The sequence below is a fragment of the Sarcophilus harrisii genome, chromosome 3, assembly GCF_902635505.1.
Source record: "Sarcophilus harrisii chromosome 3, mSarHar1.11, whole genome shotgun sequence".
NCBI lineage: Eukaryota > Metazoa > Chordata > Mammalia > Dasyuromorphia > Dasyuridae > Sarcophilus > Sarcophilus harrisii.
The window spans coordinates 581,551,177-581,570,017 of NC_045428.1; the positions used below are offsets into that span (position 1 = coordinate 581,551,177).

The 18,841-nt window shown below is 34.9% G+C and overlaps 1 long non-coding RNA gene across 1 annotated transcript in view; it reads left to right on the forward strand.

The window, feature by feature from the left end:
- The window catches only part of LOC116422138, a 32,597-nt gene extending 14,032 nt beyond the window's left edge, over window positions 1–18,565 (forward strand). The window contains exons 2-3 of the long non-coding RNA XR_004232704.1: window positions 11,105–11,246; window positions 18,466–18,565. This is a non-coding gene — a long non-coding RNA (uncharacterized LOC116422138). The remainder of the gene's footprint in view (window positions 1–11,104; window positions 11,247–18,465) is intronic.
- The last annotated feature ends 276 nt before the right edge of the window (window positions 18,566–18,841 follow it).

Here is an 18,841-nt window from a genome sequence, read left to right on the forward strand (position 1 = left end):
TTGCCAGAAGGAAAGAGGGAAGGAAGGAAAGAGGAAGAGAGAGGGAGGGAGAGGAGGGAAGGAAGAAAGAAGAAGGAGGAAAGGAAAGGAAAGGAAAAAGGAAAGGAAAGAAAAGAATGGTGGAAAGAAGAGGAAAAAATAATCCCTTCATAGAGTCCATTACGGGAACTAAAGCAGTTTCAAAGACAAAATAACCAATGCTGAAAGAATAAGGCCTTTTTTGGAATGCTTAAGGAAATATAATGTGGGCTTAACAGGAAACACCCCAAAATCACAGAACTATAAATCTAGGGCTAGAAAGGACCTTAGAGATTATTAGCTCCTCTATTTCAAATTACAAAGAAGAAAATGGAGTCCTAGCATGAGAAACAAGCTTTCCTCTGGTTGATAGGTATCAACCTCTTTGGACCTTACTTTCCTTATCTACAAAATGAGGGTGAACTCATCCTCCATTTCCTCCTTTTCCTTATCACAAAAGTGATACATGTGGGTAGGCAGAAACACCGAGGGAAGGATAACAAGTCAGTTCAATGGATTTTATCCCACCATTTACACTGAGGCCATGATAGATATGTCCAGACTAGGACATTCCACCAATACCTCATAGTGGCACTGGGACTAAACCTCCAAAGAAATAAAAAGGAGGGACAAAGAATGGCAACAACCATTATAACTGGGGAGAATTGATCACTCCAATCTTCAAGTAAGGCAAAAAAAAAGGAAGTCTACCACATCTAGAGAGAGAACTATGGAGGCTAAGTGTGAATTAAAGCATAGTGTTTTCACCTATTTTTGCTTGGGTTTTGGGGTTTTTTTTTTCTTTTTCACTTTTCCTCTTGGATATATATTTTTTTTTTTGCACAACATGACAAATATGGAAGTATGTTTAAAAGAAATGCACATATTTAACCTATATCAGATTGCCTATTGTCTAGGGGAGGGAGACATGAAAAAGAGAGGGAAAGATAAAGGAGGGAGGGAAAAAATTTGGAACACAGTCTTACAAAAATTAATATTGAAAACTATCTTTGCCTGTTTTGGGGAAAGTAAAATACTATTGGGGGGGGGGGAAAGAACAAGGAGTCTATAATGATTTTGTGAGAATCTACTCTTAGAACTAGGAGAAGAATTACAAAGAGCTCTTATTGGGAGTCTTTGATCCAGGGTTTAGAGTAATTCAGTAAATTCAGGAGATATCCTTGTCCTACATCAGGAAAGTTTAGGTGTCTAATGGTGGAGGATGGACTATAGGAACCTTCTTGGGGAAATATGATTGGTTTCCCTCTCCTAGCATCACAGACAAGAGAACACTATTGCTGTAGGAAGATAAGAATTTTCTAGTAACAAATAAAATATTATAATTTCTGGACTGGGGTTGATAGGTAAAAAGAACAAGGTACAGAATAAGGAACACCAAATTGGAGGAGGGGGAATATGTAGGCATTAGTTAGGGTCAAGTGAGAAAATGAACTTCTCTCCCTTCTGTGAAAAGGTTTGGGGGGGGGGGGAAATGGGTATAGAAAGTATATATAAATATATATGCATATTATAAATATATATATATATATATATATAAATTTATACACATATGTATATATGCCTATATATAGATAAATAAATATATATATATATATATATGCACATTGTCAAACAGTTGCTGAATTGGGTAGTCTTGAACTACTTTTTATGTCTTTTTTTATAGTTTGTTACCAAGGATGACTCAATGACTAGGGATAGGGGAGATGATATTTAAAAATGAAAGTGGGGTAAAAACAAAGGATTTTTTTTAAGAAGAAAGACTAGCTCAAAAAAATACAGTCTTATCTAAACTGCAATTCTTCCACAAATCTCATTCCATTGAAATCTCCTATTATAATCCACAAGGGGCTTCAATCTTCTCTGATCAGACCACTTCTGTAGCATGACTTTCAACTCTAGAAGGCAGGTTTTAGAAAGGACATTGAGATGTTAAACAGGACAACCAGGATGATAAAGGGGACTGAAAACCATTTCATCCAAGAATCAGTAGAAAAAACTGGGTCTGGAGAAAAGACTGAAAGGATATAGGAGGATATGGAAGTGTTAGGCCTCAGTTTCCCTAAATTGTTCTGTTTCAGTTTCCCGGAACTGTTCTGCTTCAGTCTCCCTGGTGGCAACCCCCTATCCTGGCCATTAGAACTGAAATAATTAGGATTGGGAGCCCTGGCCACTAGTCTTCCAAAGAGTCATAAAACTCCATATGACTTATTTTAGATACCTAGATCACACCTCTCCCCCCATCTCCTGGTCCAGACATCTTTTCTTTAGCTTCTTCAACTTATCAGAATTTATGATCCTTCCTTCTTTACCCCCAACCTATCAGAAATGAATTTATGGTCCTTTCCTGGAACTTCTCTCTCAGCAGTGCTCTGAGCACTGCCCCCGCCCCCCTCCCTTGGCCTTTGTTTCCCTGATTGCTGGAGACTTATAAGATTCTGGAATCCCTTGCTTGCTGTTGGATGCTTTAAGACAAGAGTCCCATCCACCCAGCTAGGGTCAACATGGATCCTGTTTTATCCCCAAACTCTCCCTCTTAAAAAATATGACGTGAAAGGAGAATCAGAAGTGAAAGGAGAAACAGAAATCTGTTTCTCTCTCTATCTGTTTCTTTGCTGCATCCTCTTCCATTTCATGTGCTCTGACTGTAAGTGTCCATCAGTATTCTATCCTGAGCCCTCTTCTCTTCTCATCAGCGTCCATAGATTTAATTATCATCTTTATGCTGATGATTCTCAAATCTACCCAGCCTCACTGCTGACCTCCAAACTCTCACCCCCAATGCCTTTCAGGCATTTCAAACCAATTGTCCCTAGGCTTCTTAAACTCAATACAAAATGCTTTTGTTTGGCATTAAAATCACTTAATAATCTACCCCCCCTCCTACTTTTCTAGTCTTATTAAATTTTAACTCCCCCACAATGTCACTGGTATCTACTCCATCTCTCCACTGCAGGCATTTTCTCTGACTATTCCCCATTCTTGGAGTATTCTCTCTCCTCTGCTCCAATTACTGACTTCCCTGGCTTCCTTTAATTCCCAAATAAAAGTCCACCTTCTACAGGGAGGTTAACTTCTCTTAATTCCAGTGCCTTTCTTTTTTATTTCCTACTTATTCTATTACATATATATATATATATATGTATATATACATATATATACTATATATGCATATATATTATATACATATTCTATTGTATATTGCTTTGTATATATTTGATTGCATGTTATCTCCCCCATTAAATTGTAAATTCCTTGATGTTCTCTTTTTGTATCTCCAGGGTTTAGCACAATCCCTGACATTTAATAGGTGCTTAATAAATATTGATTGGTTGAAATTAGATTTGATGGCCTCTCTTTCTAAAAGATGATTTCTTTCCAAATTAAAGATTTTGCCAGTCTGAAAAAATCCTGTCAAAGACTATTTTCCTAGACAGATTATTTTTTGGCTTCAGAATTTGAGTGTCACAATACCTGAATAGATGCTCATAGTCATCTACAAACTAAAAACAAGACAAAGATCAAGGATGCAAGTATCTTCAGTGAATTCAATGCTCCAGAATATAGCTATACATACTGACATAGAAGCAAAGAGACAGGCAGACCTTATTTTGGCCTTCCTTTATCAAGGCATCCTCTAAACAAGGTTTTGGGTCCCAAAAGATAAGAATAACTTATTAAGGAATAATAATACAGCAAATGTAACAACAACAATGCACATTTATGTGGGCCTTCTTTAATCTAAACCAATAATCCTGTGAGGTAACTTCTGTGATTATACCAGTTTTACAGAGGAGAAAACAGGTTCAGAGAGGTTGGTTGTCGAGGGTTCATGCAGTTAATAAGCATTTCAGGCAGAGTTAGAACTCATCTTCCTGATTTGGCAAATGATGCTACGATAAGGTGATGAAGGAGATCAAAGAATCAAGGATGAGTCTTGGTTGTAAACCAAGGCCCTGTGCAAGGCTAATGGTGTTCTCACCAGAAATAATGAATTTCAGGAGGACAGGCTTAGGGAGGGGAATGAATTCTGTTTCAGTCATGTTGAGTCAAATTCTATAAAATTGGCGATCCTAAAAGTTACTTGGGACGTCAAAGAGGAGCCCTATGAGCTCTGTAGTTATTTATAATATTTCATCCAAGAAAAGTTTTCTTTAGTGATGAAGTGCCCCCATTCTTTCCTCTTTCTATGTCACCGCTGAGAATAACTTTTACACCACAATAAAAACATAAGCAAATACAGTCACTTGAAAGGCATCACCAATATGGATAGAATCTAGTAGCTATTATTGGGTTCATTGGTTCCAGGACTTTTGAAAAATACCAATCCATTTTGCTTGTCCTTCCCATTCGCAAGTCAGATGACTTCTGCCTACATCTCCTGTCTGAATAGCAATTCAGCTTTTGGGCTTATTCCTTTGAAATAAGCATCCCAGAAATGAGTCAGGGTTCTATTATTTCCAATAATCTCCCCTTCTCACTTTCTTGTGAATTCATAGCAAAAGGAAAAGGTTAAAGTATTAACTTCACCACCGTGAATACAGACCATTTCAAAAAACCACTCTCTGCTTCTCTGAAGGTAGAGAATGATTAATTCCTAACCTCGGCAAGCCCTAGCACTGGCTCAATGGAGCTGGATCCATTCCAGGTGGGAAGAGTTACCTTTCATGCTGTTGTTCCTGCTTGGACCTTTGCCACTGTTTGGACTTCAATCAGATCTTCTGAAACCTACTTCTCAACTGCACATCAAAAACCCAGGAGCCAGTGGTTGCTTGAGGGAGTGCATTCAAGTTTGCAGGCTTTGGGAATCTATGAATATTCCCTTACAGTGGAATATGATGACTTAAATAAACATTATCTGGTAGAAAACTCTCCAGAGAAGACTTCATCCTAGATGGACCATTTTTGTTCCACTGTTGAAGTATTAAAGGAAAATTTGTTCTCACCTTTGATCCATGATAGTTGTACAACCCCAAATTCTTTTTTTTCTTTTTCTTAAATTAAAAAAAAAGCTTTTTATTTTCAAAATACTTCACAGATAGTTTTCAACATTCACAAACAAAACCCTGTGTTCCCAAATTTTTCTCCCTCCCTTCTCTCCACTTCCCTCCCCTAAATAGCAAGTAATCTACTATAGGTTAAACATGTGCAATTCTTCTAAACATATTTCCATATTTACCATGCTGCACAAGAAAACCAGACAGTGGGGGAAAGCAAGAAAACAACAAAAAAGGTGAAAATATGATGTTGGGATCCATAGTCAGGCCCCATAGTCATCATAGATGCAGATGGTTCTTTCCATCACAACTCTATTGGAACTGGCAAGGAAAAGAGCCACATCCATCAGAGTTGACCATCGCATCATCTTCTTGTTGCTATGTACAATATTCTTTTGTTTCTATTCACTTCACTTAGTCTCAGTTCATATAAGTTTCTCCAGACTTTTCTGAAATCATCCTGCAGATCATTTCTTTAGAACAATAATATTATATTATATTCATATACCACAACTTATTCAGCCATTCTCCAAATGATGGGCATCCACTCAGTTTCCAGTTCCTTGCCACAACAAAAAGAGCTGCTACAAATATTTTTGCACATGTGGATCCTTTTCTGATCTTTTTTGGGATACAGACTACTGGGTCAAAGGGTATGCACCATTTAATAGCTCTTTGGGCATAATTCCAAACTGCTTTCCAGAATGGTTGGATCAGTTCACAACTCCACCAACAATGTATTATTGTTCCAGTTTTCCCACATCCCCTCCAACATTTATCATTATCTTTTCCAATTATTTTAGCCAATCTGAGAGTTATGAAGTGGCAACTCAAAGTTGTCTTTATTTGCATTTCTCTAATCAATAGCAATTTACAGCATTTTTTAATATGACTAAAATTGCCTTTAATTTCTTCATCTGAAAACCTTATAAATTTCTATAAATTTATGAAAATTCTTGTAAATTTTAGTCAATTCTCTATTTTAGAAATTAGGGCTTTATCAGAGCCGCTGGTTGTAAAAATATTTCCCCAGTTTTCTGCTTCCTTTCTAATCTTAACTGAATTGCCTGACTTTTTAAAATGTTTTTCATATTTAATTTAATTTTTTTTTTTTTTTACATTTTAAGTTCTGAACTTTCTCCTAGAAAAGGGCATCACTTAACACATATAGATACATAGACATGTAAAATCATACTGTGAATGCTTTCTATTTTACAATTCTTTCTTTGGAGGAAAATATCATCTTATTTCATAGGTTCTTTGTAGATGATTTGTGTATTCATAAGATTCAGAATAACTAGGTTATTCTCAGTTAATCTTCAAACAAAATTATTGTTACTGTATACAACATTCTCTCAGTTCTGCTCATTTCACTCTTCATTTATTTCATGAAAAGCTTTCAATGTTTTTCTAAAATCAACCAGTTCATCATTTCTTCCAGTATAGCAGTATTCCATCATAATCACATGACACAGCTTGTTTGGCTAACCCCAAATGATATGTGCATCCCTGTAATTTCCAGTTCTTTGCCATCCCAAGGCTTGTAACTTCTTAGTGTTCCCTAGCTAATATCTTATTTAAGGGTTCTACACGTTCTCTGTGTCATGAACCCCTTTGAATATCTAGTAGAGTCATGACCCTCAGAAAATGTTTTTAAACATATAAATATTTAATTATTTATTAATATTTATATTATATATAATATATTATATTAATTAATAATAAATATAATAATATTATAATATTGATTAATTAATTAAAATAATTAATAATAATAAATGTTTAAATATATAAAAGTATAGAATACCAATCCTATTGAAAAATAATTAATAAATAGTTTTAAAAATAAGGTTAGGGAAGATGAAGGCAGGAACTTACCCATACTCTCCCCCAAACTTCCAAATTTCTTTAAATAATGACTCTAAACAAATTTTAGAGCATCAAAACATGGAACAGAACATTTTCCAACCAGAGGCAACCTAGAAGCTCGGCAGACAAGTTCTGTGACACTGAAGTGGGAATCTGGCATGCAGTCCCCGAACCCAGCCCCAGTCTGGTCCAGCTGATTCAGCAGCAGTCCTGGTGGCTTCCAGACCTGTCAACTCAGACATACCAAACAGGAGCTAAAAGTCAGCAGAAGAGGTCTGTGGAACCAGAGTGGGAGCTCAGCCTGCAGTCCCAGTACAGGCCTGGCCCCAGCTCCAGCCAGACCCCAGTGTCAGGTAGGCAGGACCTCTAAATCAACAGGAGTGCTGGAGACTTCTCAATCTCTCAGCCTGGGGATACCAGGAAGGATTCAGAAGATCAGTGGAAGGGGGGTCTGTGCCAATGGAGTGGGAGTCTAATGTGCAATCCTACCTCAGCTGTGTTCAGCAGAGCCCCAGACCCAGCCAACATATTAGATCAGCTAGGTACAATACCTCCAGAGAAGGAAAAAAGTGATTGTGGTCAGATTCCTAAAAGTTTTCTGAAAACAGCTACACAAAATCCCTGAAGTATGAGCTAGTGCACCTGCTATCCTAGAAACAGAGTATTACTTTAACATCTAAAAGCAGAGTAATAAGCTAGGAAAATAAGCAAAAAACAAAAAAGTTTATGACCATTGAAAATCATTATGGTGACAAGGAGAATCAAAATACAAATTCAGAAGATGATAATAAAGTCAAGGCTCCCACATTCAAAGCTTCTAAGAAAAATAAGAATTGGGCCCAGGCCATGAAAGAGCTCAAAAGGGACTTTGAAAATCAAGTAAGAGAGATAGAGGAAAAAATACGGAAAGAATTGAGAGAGGTACAAAAGGAAATATAAAAAGCTAATGAAGAAGGATGACTTAAAGAGCCCAATTGGCTAATTGGGAAAGGAGATACAAAAGCTCTTTTGAGGAAAATAATTCCTTAAAAAGTAGAATTGAGCAAATGGAAGGTAATGACTTTATAAGAAATCAAGATACAATAAAGCAAAATTGAAAAATAGGAAAAAAATGAAAAAAATGTGAAATATTTCGTTGGAAAAACAACTGACCTAGAAAAAAATCCCAAGAGAGATAATTTAAAAATGATTGTTCTACCTGAAAGTCATGATCAAAAAAAAAATGCCTGAACATCATCTTCCAAGAAATTATCAAGGAAATTGTCCTGATATTCTAGAACCAGAGGGTAAAATAGAAATTGACAGAATCTACTGATCACGTCCTAAAAGAGATCCCAAAATAAAAACTCCCAGGAATGTCACAGCCAAATTCTGAAACTTCCAGGTCAAGGAGAAAATACTGCAAACATTCACATACACACACACACACACACACACACACACACAAAACCTCAAGAATATTGGAGTTACTGTCAGGATAACACAAGACTTAGCAGCTTTTACATTAAAGGACCAGAGGGCTTGGAATATAATATTCCAGAGAGCAATGGAGCTAGGATTGCAATCAAGATTCACCTACCCCAAAAAAACTGAGTATAATCTTTTAGAGGAAAAAGTGGTCATTCAATAAAACAGAGGATTTTCAAGGATTTGTGATGAAAAGACCAGAACTGAATGGAAAATTTGCTTTTCAAATACACAACTCTGGAAAAGCATAAGGAAATAAGCAAGAAAGTAATATTATAAGGGACTTAATAAGGTGTATCTGTTTACAATCCTACATGGAAGGATAATACCTGTAACTCAGAATGTTCTCATTTTTATGGCAGTTAGCAGTATATATAGACAGGAGGCACAAGTGTGAGTTGAATATGAAGAGATAACATCTTTTTTTAATGATAAAATTAAAGGATGAAAGAGGAATGTACTGGGAGAAAGGGAATGGTGCAAACCATCTGTCACAAAAAAAAAAGAGAGATTAAAAAAAGCTTTTACAGTGGAGGGGAAGAGAGAATGAGTGAGTGAACCTTACTTTCATCAGAATTGGCTCAAATAGGAAATAACATACATACTCAATAGGGGGATAGAATTCTACCTTACCCTGCAGAAAAATGGGAAAAGAATGGGATATGGGAAGGAGGAAGGGTAATAGAAAAGAGGGGAAAGAGTGGTTGGCAGTAAAACACTTTTATGGAGGGACATGGTAAAAAAAAAAGTGAGGGAATAAATGGGGAGGATTCAATTAGCAATAGTAATTGTAAAAGTATTTTCTAAGCCAGTTTCTCTGATGGAATATTTTTGTTAAATGATGACCAGGATGTTCTCAGGGAAAAAACCTGGAAAATCCTCCATGAACAAAGTGAAATATACTGTATACAAAGTAATAGCAATGTTGTGGGATGACCAGCTATAAATGACTGTTATTCTCAGTATAATCATCCACAACTACTCTGAAGTACTTGTGATGAAAAATCCTATCCATACCCAAAGAAATCTGAATACAGATCAAAGTCTTTTCTGTTTCTCTCTCTATCTCTCTTTTATTTTTAATTTAATTTTTCTTGAGGGTTTTTATTTTCATACGGGTAGAAGATCTCTGTTTTCTTTACAACTTGACTTTTATGGAAAGGTTTTGCTTAACCTCACATGTGGTTTCTTAATTGTGGGTGTGGATAAGGGAAAGAACCTAGAAATCAAAAATCTTTTTAAAATTGTTTTGAATGTAACTGGGAAAACATTAAATCAATTAAATAATTAATTAGAAATTTGTTTAGAGATTCTTTGTTAAGAACCCCTATAGCCCAGCACTTATCTCAATGGCTAGCATATAGTATGTGTTTAATAAATATTTATTAACTTACTGACTCACTGTCAGCATTTATAAATGAGTTTATTAATAAAGGAGGACAGAATTCCATGTTAGATCCAGAATGATTGTGTAACCTTGGGCAAATTACTCAAAAAGTTAGTCCCATTCAGGCAAATTATAGGACTGTGAATTACACAGGTGGAGGAAGTTTCCTCACCCTGGAGTACCAACAAAAGCACAGGTCTAGTCCCCTTCACTCACACACACACACACACACATACTCACACACACATGATACTAATGTGTAAAACATCATAAAAGATTCTGGGCTTACAAAGAAAAAAAGTATCCATTGTGCCACACAGCTGTCTGGAGTGGGGAAAATCTGAATTCAAATCCAGCCTCAAACACTTACTACCTATGACTCTGGGCAAACATTTCATTTTGTGTGCCTCAGTTTCCTCATCTATAAAATGAGCTAGAGAAGGAAATGGAAAACCATTCTAGTATCTCTGCCAAGAGAATGTAAATGGGGTCACAAAGTCAGACATGACTGTAATAACACAATAATATCCTGGTTCTTGGCCCAATATTATACCATGTAGCTGCCCTGATGGTTCTGAACAGATATCATTATAGCTGTTAGGGCGGGAGATAGAACACTGGATCTGAAGTCGGGGAAAAAACCTGAGTTCAAACCTGACCTCAGACACTCCCTAGTGTCGTAAACATGTCTGGTAATTTTATATTACTCCCTTGCTGTGTGACCGTGAACAAGTCAATTAACCTCTATCTGCCTCAGTGTCCTCAATTGTAAAATGAATAAAAATAATAGCATCTAGATAATATTCTTTGAAAACCTCTTAACATAGTACCTGGCACATAGTAGGTGCCATATAAATGTTTATTTCTTTTTTCTATTCCAACCTATGGGCACTTATCCCTCAGCAGAGCAACTGCCATATTAGATTTGGAACACCTTATGAATCTCCAATTAATTAAGTCAACATGAGGTGAGAGGTTAACATCCAAACTGAGCACCAGAAAAAAAGATGGATATGAAAGGGACATGGATGTGTGACTGCACAATTCCAATGGAGACTGATGGGAATGGACGTTGGAACCATGCCCCTGGCCTCCCCTTAGGTAGAAAGCAGGAATGAATCATTAGCCCTTTTCCCTGGGCTAAGTAGGAAGAGAGGGGCCAGGGTCCTAGCTGTGGGAGTGAGGGCCTGGTCACCCTAGCTGTGCTTTCTTACTGAAATGAGATTTTTGTTTGGTGTTTGGCTTCTTGAAGCCCATGGGCAAACAGAATATTTCTGGATTCTAATTAGAACTAAGCTATTCCTCTGTAACCTCTGTGCTAGTTACATTTCTAATATTTTATTTGCAGGCTACTGAGTATATGGACTTTAATAAGCAAGGAAACATAGACTGAAGCCATGATTTCACTGACAAAGGGAACTCCCAGAAGAAAAAAATGGCTACAAATGTCAGTCAGCATCTTCTCCAAGAGATGCTTAAGGCATGGAAAGGTAAACCCAATTGTCTAGGGTCACGGATTGGGTATATATCAGAAGCAGACCTTGAGCAGAGGTCTTCCCAGATCTCTCACAGTTCTGGCTTTCATGAAATACTATCTAAACCCTGCAAAATCTCTGTTTGTTCACCAAATAGTGCTTCAAGAAGCAAAGTTTATCATACTTTTAAAAATTAAATTAAATTAAATTTTAATCTCTATTTTCTCCCTCCCCATGCCCAGCTGATAAAGCAAGAAAAAAATCCTGTTATAAACAAACCGAGTCAAGCAAAACAAATGCTGAACTGGCTATATTTATTCACATATAGATATAGACACATATTTATGTATATGTGTATATGAGTGCCTCGTGTACATGTATTTGTGTGTATATGTATATATATATACATTCAGTAGATATTAATACATTTATTGCTTCATACATTATATATGATAATTTGCATGTATATGGTGTGATGACCACGCTAGCACTCAGACTATATTAAAATCAGTCGGAGTCAGAATAAGGGAAAATCCTTGAGCTTTATTCCTTGCCGAGGTGAAGGAGAATGGCGAAAATAAAAACAAAGCTCATATAACACTTTATGAACAAATACAAAGTGAAGTAAGTAGATAATCTATACTGTAATACTGATGCTATTTTTTAAAAATGACCAATTTGAAAAGACTTGAGAACTTTGATTAACAAAATGATTAAGAAGGATTCCAGGGAATTAATGAAGAAGAATATTATGGACCACCTGACAGAAAGGTGATAGAATAATATGCAGAAGAAGAAATTTATGTTTGGAAGTGACCAAAGTGAGAATATTTTGAGTGACTCTGCTTATGTGATTCAAAGGGTCTATGTTTCTTCCTTTCTTCCTTCCTTCTTCCTTTACTTCCCTTCTGCCTTTCTTACTTCTGTTTTAGTGCTTTGGAAAAGGCCACACAGAAAAAAAGAAAAAAAGAGGGACTGAAAACCTAATATATATAATTTTGATAGGTCTCTTGTCTCTACTTTGTCTGCTGTCTGTCTCTGCTGTCATTTTATCCTTTTCAGTCTGTCTTTCTCTGTTTCTTTTTCTCTCTGTCTCTTGTTCCCCCCATCTTATCTTTTTCCTTTTGTCCTTTCCACCCTCTTTCCTCTCCTTTCCTCCCTTTTTTCTCTGTCTCTATAACTCTCTCTCTGTTTCCATTTGTCTATTACTCTGTCTCTCTGATTTTGTCTCTGATTCTGTGTCTGAATGTCTGTCTGTCTCTGTCTATGTCTGTTGTAATGTGTGTCTGTCTGTCCATCTCTCTCTGTGTCTCTTTCTCTTTTTGTTTCTGTCTCTCTCTGTTTCTCTCTCTCTCTCTCTCTCTCTCTGTTTCTCTCTCTCTCTCTCTCTCTCTCTCTCTCACACACACACACACACACACACACTCTGTGTGTGTGTGTGTGTGTGTGTGTGTGTGTGTGTCTCTTTAAAAGATTATAAGAGAACTTTATACTAGCACTGGATGCAGGACCAGAAACCGTTTTGACAACTCCATAGTCTATATCCACTTCTGAGTCATGGTTTAAGAATGGGGAGGAGCACTTTTGAGCAAGAGGGAGTAGAAGCCTTTAGGGGAAGTATCACTTCTGGTTGCAAGAAAGGAGGGGAGAACCAATTGCAATCCCAAAAGATAAGTTTTTCCTGGAATCAGAGTACAATCTAAGAGAACAATGACCATATCACTTCACAGATCACATCACCTTGGAAGGACCAAATCCCCATAGTAGCTCTGAAAATAGCAGTGCAAAAAAATCCCAAAGCTTGAGAAAGTGTCCCTCTTTCTGCCACAAACTGGGAACAGAGCCCACCTTTAACAAGTGTTCAAAATAAAAAAGCAAGGTGGAAAATGAGCAAACAAACAAACAATTTTGACAATAGCTTTTTGCTGACAGGAAAGGTAAAGGCACATATTCAGAAGAAGGTAATAAAATCAAAAGATCTATAAGTAAAACCTAAAAAAAAAAAAAAAAAACATGAATTGGATACAGTCCCAACAAGAATTACAGGAAGAACTAATTTTTTTCCAAAACCAAGAAAGAGCAGTAGAAAAAAAATCAGGTAGATAAATTAGAGCAAATAAAGAAAATTATAAAAATACAATTAACAACTTGGCAAAAGTGACACAAAAAATCCTGGAAAAAATCACCTTAAGAAACAGCATTGGCCAAATAGAAAAAGAGGTGCAAACACTCACTGAAAAAAAAAATGATTCCTTAAATATTAGAATTGAGCACCAGGCAGCTATTAACTCAAAGAGACATCAAGAAATAATAAAACTAAGTCAAAATAATAAAAAAGGAGACAATGTGAAATATCCCATTAGAAAAACAACATATCAAGGAGAGATGATTTTAAGAATTATTGGAATTATTGAACCTAAAAGGCTAGACATCATATTTCAAGAAATTATCAAAGAAAACTGTGGTGTTTTTCTTCTTTAAAATATAAAGGTTCTCTCTGGGAGCAGGTTTCTTGGGGAGATTTTCTGGAGACAGCCTTAGTTTCAGTTAAAAGTAATAATCACTCAAACCTGGAGAGAGCATACACCCTGACTCTGGGCTGATCACTCCAATGCCATCCAGAGGAGTGATGGCAGACATGAACACAGAGCTGAATCATGCTAAATCAGATAATTATTGCCTCTATCAATTCTAATGACTTAACACTTTGTAAGGATTCCAACAGAAAACTATCCTAATATTGTAGAAATAGTGGGTAAAATGGAAATTGAAAGTACTCACCAATCTCCACTAAAGGACATTCCAAAATGAAAACTCCCAAGAATATTATAGCTAAATTCCAGATCTCCCAGGTCATAGCATCCAGATTATTAAAATAAAAGTTAAATAAAGTACAGGAAGAAGCAGATAGTAAAAACAATACTGAATGGGACCCTAACTTCCCCTCTTAAAGCTAGATAAATCTAATCACAAAAATAAATTAGAAAGCAGTAAAGGTGATGAATAGAATATTAGAAAATTTAAATGTAATATAACTTCAAAAAACGGGGTAGAAATAGAAATGAATTATAACTTTAACTTTTTCTCAGCTGTACATGGCATCTTCACAAAAACTAACCATATATTAGGGCATTAAAAACCTCACAACCAAATGTAGAAAAGCAGAAATGTTCTTCAGATCATAATGCAATAAAATTACATTTAATAAGGCTCATGGAAATATTGATTAAAAGCTAGTTGAAGACTAAATAATTGAATTCTAAAGAATGAGTGGGTAAAAGAACAAATTATACAAATACTCAATGATTTCATAAAAGAGAATGTCAACCATGTGATGACATTCCAAAATTTGTGGAATGCAGCCACTGGGGAAATTTTATATCTCTGAATGCATTCACCAATAAAAGAGAGAAAGAAAAGATCAATGCTTTGAGTATGCAACTAAACAAAAGGAAAAGAACAAATTAAAAGTCCCTAAAAAAGCACTAAAATAAAAATCCTGAAAATCAAAATAGAGTCTACTAAAGAAAATTGAGAGAAAACCACTGAGCTAATAAATAAAAGGAGCTGAATTTATGGGGGGAAAAAACAAAACAAATAAATAAACCATGAATAAATTTGATTTTTAAAAAGAAGAAAATGAAATTACTAGTATCAAAAGTAAAAAGGGTAAATGCTCCAACAATGAAGATGAAATTAAAGCAATCATTGGGCATACTCTTACTTAATTATATGACAGTAAAACTAACAATGTAAGTGGGATGGATATTTACAAAAATATAAACTTTCCAGATTAATAGAAGAGGAAATAGAAATTAAACAAATCATTGATGAGTTCCCTAAGAAGAAATCCGCAGGACTACATGGATTTATAAACAATTTCTATCAAAAATTTAGGGAACAATTAATCTTAATACCATATAAACTATTTTTAATTGGTTAAGAAGGAACTCTACTAAATTCCTTTTCTGACACAAATATAATTTTCATACCTAACTCAGGTAGAGCAAAAAACAGAAAAGGAAAACTATAGACCAATTTCCTTTATGAATATTGATGTAAAAGTTTAAATAAAATATTAGCAAAAAGATTAATTATAGCAATATATCAAAAAGATCCTGCACTCTAACCATGTAGAAATTATACTAAGGATGCCAGATTGGCTATATCAGAAAAATAATCAGTATAATTGACTCTATCAGTAACAAAAACAACATAATTCATGTGATTATTTCAATAGATTCAGTAACCTTTGACAAAACACAACATCCATTCCTAATAAAGAACACTAGAAAGCCTAGGAATAAATGGAGTCTTTCTTAAAATGATAAGTTGTATCTATCTAAAACTAATAACAAGTATCATCTGTAATATGGATAAACTAAAAGCCTTCTCAAAATCAGGGGTATAACAAAAATGTACTAGAAATGCTAACAATAAAAAAATCAATAAATAAATTGGAGGAATAAAAATAGGTAATGGATAACCAAAAATGATTATTCTTTGCAAATGATATCACAGAATAAAGAACACAAAAGAATCAACTTAAAAGCTAGTTGAAATAATCAGCAACAAAATAAATTAAAAATATTATCAAAGTTGCAGAATATGAAAATAACCCGCATAAATCATAAGCATTTCCAACAAAACCTGGCAGGAAGAGATAGAAAAAGAAATTCCAGTTACAATAACTGCAGACTATATAAAATATAGTCTGACAAACTCAGAAACTATATGAATACAATTAGAAAATACTTTTCAAACCAATAAAAATAGACCTAAACAACTGAAAAAAATATTAATTGCTCATGGGTAGACCAATTCAATATAATAAAAAAATTATAATTCTACCTAATTTACTTATGCAGGACCTAGTTAAACTACCATACCAAATAATTATTTCATACAACTAGAAAAAATAATAACAAAATTTTTCTGAAAAAAATTCAAGAACATAAAGAGAATCAATGAAAAAAAGTTAAGAAGGGGAACTTAGCAGTTCCATATTTTAAACTATATTATAAGGGGATAATCATGAAAGTTATCTGACATTGGCTAACAAAAAGAGGAGTGGATCTGTGTAATACATTAAGTACATAGTAGTAACCAACTATATCTACCTAGTGTTTGATAAACACATCTATCCAAGTTTGGGGGATAAGGACTTAACATTTGATAAATACTGCTGGAAAAATGGGAAATCAGTTTGTCAGAAAATAGGCATAGACCAATAACCCATACATTCTAACAAGATAAGGTTAAAATGGATAAATTATTGAAAGATAAAAAGTGATATAAGTAAATTAGGTGAGCACGGAAAAAACTCATCTGTCAAGTTTCCCTGTCAGGAAGAGTTTATGATTAAACAAAAACTAAAAAGGATTAGGAGAACTAAAATGGCTAATTTTGACAACATGGAATTAAAAATCTTTTGCAGAAACAGAACAAATATAGCCAAAAACAGAAAGAAAACATGAAAGCATGAGTAGAGTGGGGACTTTACAACAAATTTCTCTGGCAAAGGCTTCATTTTTTAAAGAAACTTTCTTTTTTTTATAAGAAACTGGTCCAAATTTATAAAAATAAAAGCCACTCCCCAATTGATAAGTGGTCAAAAGGTATGAATAGAAGAAGAAAGTCATGCTCTAAATCACTAGTGATTAGAGAAAAACAAATTAAAACAACTCTGAGATACCAGTGTAGGATATAATTGAAGTTGTGAACTAGTACAACTATTCTGAAGAGCAATTTGGAACAATGCTTAAATGGCTATGAAACTATCCATACCTTTTGACATAGCAATATCATAGTAGGTCTATATTTCAAAGAGATCAATAGAAAGGTAAAATGACCTATTTGTATAAAAAAATTTATAGCAATACTCTTTATGATGGCAAAGAATTGGAAATTGAGGAAATGCCCATCAATAGTGGAATTCCTGAACAAATTGTGGTATATGAATGTGCTGAAATACTATTATGATATTAGAAATGATGAGCAGCATGGTTTTATAAAAAAACATAGGAAGACTTTTTTGAACTCACGCAAAGTGAAGTGAGCAGAATATTGAATATAGTACAGCAATATTGTGAAGATAATCAGTTGTGAAAGACTAAAATACTCTGATCAAAATAAGGAACTAAGACAATTCCAACGGATTTAGGAAGAAAATTGCTCTCCACCTTCAGAGAGAACACTGATAAACTTTGAATACAGTTTGAAGCATATGCTCATTATTTTATTTTTATTGTTTTATTTTGTTCATGGAACCAAAATGGAGATGTGAACCAATCACATTAGAAGAATAGCCTTGAACTTCTGATAATTACCCCTAAAAGCCTGGAAAGAAGAAGGAGCCACACCACTCTAAGTTCCCAACTTATCAGTGTGACTTATGAGTTGGGATAAAGACTCCAAACCCTATATGTTGCTCTCTCTCTTCCTTTTTATCCCTATTTCCCTCTTTTCCCCTTTCTCTCTCAACACACACACACACACACACACACACATACACACACATACATATATGTAACTAATTACACATAGAGATCTATAAAATTAGCTTTTGTCTTTGTGCATATATTACTTCCTCCAGTAAAGTATTTGTATATGAAACTGATTCTCTGTTGTCTTTGTATTTGGTGGAGCATTTATTAAGCAATATGTAACCCATAAAAGCTCTAGGGAACTTTCTCCCAACTTTCATTCACAAAGGTCAATTGGATCCCCAGAATGTGTCTAGCTAATTTCCCCCTCAAAATTCTAGAGGGAACCCATGAGTGCTTGATGTATATAGCTAGCCCTGTTCTGGAAATCCATTTTGCTAATAGGAGTAGGAGTGGGACAAGGATCCCTAAAGTTTACATAGCTATACAGGGGACTTCATCTGGAATAAACAGTCATTAATGTTTGTGGGGGCCCACTGGAGAGATATTCCACCCATCATGTCTGTTATTGGGTTTCCCTATTTTTGGAAAAGAACAGAGAAAAATAGTAGTTTTCTGCCTTATTGTCAGTTGTAATTTCATATGCATTTATTCCAGTATGGTCCCATTACAAGTCATGCCAGTCTCTTTTGAGGTGACTTTTACATAGTTGAATATTTAAATACTGATACCTGCTATATTGCTGAATTTTATAAAAATTAATAAGAAAAGTTTGGATTTTGCATACCTAAAATGCTAATGCCTAAACTGACAAATGTTCATGTTTTTTTCTCCTGTTTTTAAATCAGGTATTCTTAACCTTTTTCATGTCCTGGACCCCTTGAGCAGCCTAGCGAAGCCCTTCTCAGAATCATGTTTTTAAATGGATGAAATAAAGTAAATAAGATTACAAAGCAAACTGACTATATTGAAATATAGTGATCAAAATGCTGAAAACAAATGTTGAACCCTAGGTTAAAAACCCCTGTTTTCAATAGAACTAAATTGTTTTTAAATGTTGTATACACACTTTATATTTCAATGCCAATTTGAAGGTTTTTCTCCACCTCATAATAAAAGGACAACAAATAGTCACAGAAAACCTATATATGATTTGAATTGAGAGTAACGTATTTCCATTACAAGTCATCACCTTTCAAAAGAAGACTCCTATATCCCCATGTG